We start from the raw sequence: 5,186 nt of genomic DNA, 5'->3' as shown, positions 1-5,186 counted from the left end.
ATGGACAGGCGTTGCCATGGAAACTGTGGGGGAATCCCTTGTAGAGATCCGGAATATGCCATCAACCTTGGGAACCTTGGTGATAAGTTGATGCTCATTATACCGAAATATTTACATTCGTTCTTGATTTGCTGAACGATAAAATTTGAGTTCATTTTGCATGGACGGGTAGACCTTTCGTGACCTTTGAAGGCGGGGTTTGGCAAGAAAGCAACGCTCTGATTGGACGCTGCTGAATCACCGTGCGTAAGAAAAACAGGAGTTAAAATATATCGATAATTTTCTTGATTTAAAGTAGAAAATAACAGCCAGAATACTTATTTCCACCATATTTATGTTAAAGTAACTACCAAATGATTAAAAAGAATCTTTGATTATTTATATTTTTATATCTGGACAATTTAATATGCGGAGGATAAAAAGAACACCTAACTTAAAAACTGAGGGCGAGAAGATCTTTTAGATTTGCTCTAGCGTTTTGTTCCCATTATTGTTATTAAAGAGTTGTTCTCAGACACTTTTCATGGAATCGCAAAATCGACGCGGAGCGCTCATACTGCATAAACGCACTAAAATGGAATCAATCCTTAAATGTTTAAAAAAATTTAAAAAATTGTGTAATTTTTATATCTAAATAGTGCACACATCTAAATAGATATGACTGTTTATTTCAATGTATGTTGCTTTTGTTCCAATTGTACCTTACATTTACATGCTGCATTGATTACCTCAAGTTCAAGATTGGATGGATGTAGAAGAGACCTGAGGTATGTTTTTACACTAAAAAAATGCAACATAAATTGGATTAACATGGTACTAAATTGAGAACCTATATAGGATTTTTTACACGCGGTCTCAAGTTTAGCAAAGATAGTGTGTAATTGGCATTTTGTAGAGCTTTATAGTCTCTTTAGTGTAAGTTTTGGCAATGTGTTCTTGCCACACGATGAACTTGAGAGTCTATAGTGGCTGTATGGCAGACTTGGGTAGATTAAAGTCAAACGTGGTCGAATAAGCTCTCTTGACTGCAATCACAATATTGAACCTCAAAATAAAACTTTCTTAATTTTGGTCCTTCAAACGGTCTTTACAATTTTGCCGGCCCTAAAATGTATTGGTATATTGTAAATAGTTCTGATTGAGTCAGGTAATTAACAGAATTACCTATGCGTTAAACATGATTATATCAATGCAGATGTGGCATTGCGTTTAGTGAAATATAATGAACATAATCTCGACCGCATTTGGCTTTTCTTAATTCTAAGCATTTACATTCTCAACATTTGATTGATTGAAAACCAGCCAATAACTATACGACAGCTCGCCGTGTTGTGTATAAATACTAAAGAATGTTTTGGAAAAAAAACTTAGTGTGTAAGAATACATATTTGGTAGAAATGAAGCTGTTGATGCTAAGTTTGTTATTGTTGTCAGTGTGGAGTGCCGTAGAGGCCCAGGATGTGCTGGTATACGACATTACTTCACAGGTACACTTTATCAGTTATTATTTCATGTATAGACATAACTATCAAACCAGTAGTTCGTGTAATGAACTGCATTTATATGTCGATATTTTGTTTTGATTCGTCACGTATAAAACAAAAAAAATATAACTGGAATTGAAAGCACTTGGTTTTCATTATTAAACTTGTATTGTGAATATTGAAGTCTTGTACGGAATCTTGTTTGGCTTCTGTGTACTTTGACTGCATTAGTTCCGTTTATAATGAGTTTCGGCAATGATTTTGAATTAAGGGCTTTCTACAATACACCCATGGGTGGGGTGGGCAAAACAATGTTTCAAAAGTTAAAGTTTTATTTACGTTTTAGAATTAATCTTTTTCTGGCGTAAAATAAACATCATTTGCGATAATAAGCTGTTGAACTACTTTTACGAAAGGAAAATTTATCAGATGTTTGATCAAAAAGCATTTGAATTTTTGTGAAAAAACTCTTTTTTTACTTGAATTTTGTGTGGAATTGCTCCAGACTACCTAGTCAACAATGTCTTGGGTTTTTTGTGATTAATTCTCTTATAAGACAATATATTAAAAGAATAGTCAAAACGTGTGAATTAAATTTCTTAAAAAAGAAGTATCAACACAAACCGCACAAAATAATTCAATGCTTTTTTATTAAAATTTTGAATTTTAGTCCGTCAAATTTGCTCAACTCATTGATACACCCATACACCATACAAAGGATGTATGTATTTTGACTGCTAAATAATGACCCTTAAAACTAAGGGGAAAGTTGTTTTGTACATTGATCATAAGTTAAAAAAAGTTTTGTTATAACACATGGACACTTTGGCTTGATGTATTTTCTGTAAATAAACTCCGAAACTCTATCAAATATTACACGAACATGTTATCGTTTTTTAAGTAAATTCCGATCGCGGATTTTTTTGTGCTGTTTCCTGTATATTTTGTTTGTAAAATCATAAGCCTATAGGTTCATCATATTTTGAGTTGATAAAATAAGCTTTTTTTAGCCATATTTCGAACATCGATAAACTCATTTATATCTGCATGTAAAGAAATTAACTACGATGCCGCACGTTTAAATAAAGTCTAACTGCATTATCATGTATGCATGTGTATTTATATAATAATAATAATAATGAAAAAGAAGTTATATATTTTACCTTGTAAAAAAAGAGAGGCAATGCGATTTTTGTGTGTGTGAATTTATTAACATTTTTATTTCTGCAATACTTTGAACAACCAGTTTGATCAACCTTTTTTACCAGCCTTATGCTCTATCACGTTCAACAGGCTTAATTGTGGTTTAATGTTGATCGCTTTACATTTCAACAAATAACTATTATCCCAATAAAATCAAATATCGAAACATTTAATAAATCCACAGCTGTAATATATATTTATTCAAGAAAGTCTATCAAGAAGCAAAATGTTGATAGAGGAGGTCAAAAATTACATTTCAACAAAATAGTGAGGCACTCACAAGTGGACGGGACATAACTGTGCAGTTATTAGCGTGACGAGAAATTACAAAGCAATTCATTTAAACACTCGCTTGTTATTAACCAGTGTGTGTATACCACGTGATAAATTGCGTCATAAATGCTTCTTCGGAAGGCAATATTTTGCTTCGAATGAAGACTTAAAACAAATATATAATTCTTATTTCTTCACCATTTTAAATGAAACATGGCGCAGTCTATGCAGCTTATTGAGTCCGACATTCGGTCTTTTACCAGAGGTTGATTGAGAGTGTAGTTTCTTTAAACACTTCGACAAACCTTTGCACAATACGGCCGTCTGACTGAGCACTGTCCAAATAAGTTTTTGGAAACAGGTTTGTTGAAGTGTTTGAAGAAATCAATCACATATTAAACTTCGGTAATAAAACGAAGGCGTCGCCCTTAATTAAAGCTGCACTCTCACAGATATACCATTTTTACACGTTTTTATTCTTTTGTCTTGGAAAGAGCAAATTTTTGCGTAAATATCTGCAAACCCATAATATAAGATTGCTGACAAAATTCAGATCGTATATTTGCATATTTTCGTTCAAATATTAATGTTTTATGGCTTAAACCGTTCCTAACGGTTTAAGAAAAATGCATAACTCATCAATTTTTTAACTTAAATATAAAAATCTGCGATCTATTTTTTTGTCAGCAGTCTTATATAACTGGTTTCCATGGATCTTCCCAAAACTTGGCTCGTTCAAAGACAAAAAATAAAAAAAGTTGTCAAAACGTTCAATCTGTGAGAGTGCAGCTTTAAAGCGGCAAAGACTGCCATTTGTTTCTTTTAAAATGGTGAAGTAAAAGAAAAGTTATCTTTGATTTACTCCTTCATTTTAAGCAAAATGTTGCCTTCTGACGTAGCATATGATATATTATGATATATTATGACGTAAATATATCACGTGGTATACATACACTGTTAATGTTGTCTATGAAAACAGGCTAAAAACAAAACCTTTTCTAACAACCCCAGTGATTTAAATCATACAACTTCGGATTTGTGCTCGTGAAAAATGAATAACACGTGTAGCGGTTGGAACAATTAAAGCAGGATCCGTGGAAAGTGATTATATATTATATAATCCAAACATGATCATTATTCACGCTGCTTTAAATGCAAAATAGTCTTTGAAGTATACTTTGCGCCGTTTGTAAATCAATCTTAGATACATTATTATAAAAGACAACAAGAACGAGAACTGAATGAGTATATTGAGAAGAATCAATGTTTGAGAGTTTTTACTCGGACTGAGCTTACGCGTTCAAGACCAAATCCTTGCAAAATCACTTACATGTGTTCTTTGTGTAAGCGATTTTCGTGTAAGACAACCATTTTAACAGCAGAATCACCAAAACTCACCTTATTCGTGTTAGATTCATTTTTGTTCCAGCCCATTTGCAGGCAAGTCACCCGAAAAGCAACCAATCAATGTCAATGGGCCGCAGGACTAGATATGACAGATCTGAAGCTATTAAAGGGCCGAATCGTTGCTTACAAGATCCGTTGGTCTAGTGGAAAATGGTCTGGCTGGTTTGTCCCGGGGCTAAATGATATCGACGAGAAATTCAACCCTACGTCAAAACCATGTCCTATGGCATATATAGCGAATAGTATGAGACGAAGATGGGCCAACTTCGTCGACCATACACACAAGTATATCATCTGCAAACCCAACTAAATTACACAACATGTTGTCAATGATGTAGTACGAGGACAACCCATATATCGGGTCTGAAAAACAAATATTTCTTTAAACATAATATATAATTGTCAAAAAAGTTACAAACTGTAGCCTATCAGCATATTAGCATTGTTGATTTATTTTAATCTTATTGTATTGAACAATTTTGGACAACAAGTTTGTAATTTGCATATTCTTAAAATGTCACTTTATCATATAAAATGTTAATTGATTTGAAGTATTTTGACAAACCTATTGGAGAATAAAGTTCAGACTATTACACCCTTTAGTTTGTGTTTAATTATTTGATGATTAATTTACACCAACCAGAATTGCCAATTAAAGTTTAGAACTATGCCATTACTCTTATTGTATGAACTTTAAATTAATACATACAACAAAATATACAAACATGCGATAAGGTTTGTGATATTTCAAAAGCAACAACATTATTCCCATATGTAATCAGCTTCATAAGATAATGCTAATGAAACCCAGTGTTACTC

At 32.8% G+C, this 5,186-nt stretch overlaps 1 long non-coding RNA gene across 1 annotated transcript; it reads left to right on the top strand.

Annotated features, from left to right (window-relative positions):
* Positions 1 to 1,211: 1,211 nt before the first annotated feature.
* LOC128206153 (uncharacterized) lies at positions 1,212 to 4,969 on the top strand. Its single transcript, XR_008256402.1, has 2 exons — positions 1,212 to 1,487; positions 4,390 to 4,969. It is a non-coding gene; the product is annotated as an uncharacterized LOC128206153 (long non-coding RNA).
* The last annotated feature ends 217 nt before the right edge of the window (positions 4,970 to 5,186 follow it).

This window comes from Mya arenaria, chromosome 10, assembly GCF_026914265.1.
Source record: "Mya arenaria isolate MELC-2E11 chromosome 10, ASM2691426v1".
In the NCBI taxonomy this organism is placed as follows: Eukaryota; Metazoa; Mollusca; class Bivalvia; order Myida; family Myidae; genus Mya; species Mya arenaria.
This window is presented reverse-complemented; position numbering and strand designations above follow the sequence as displayed.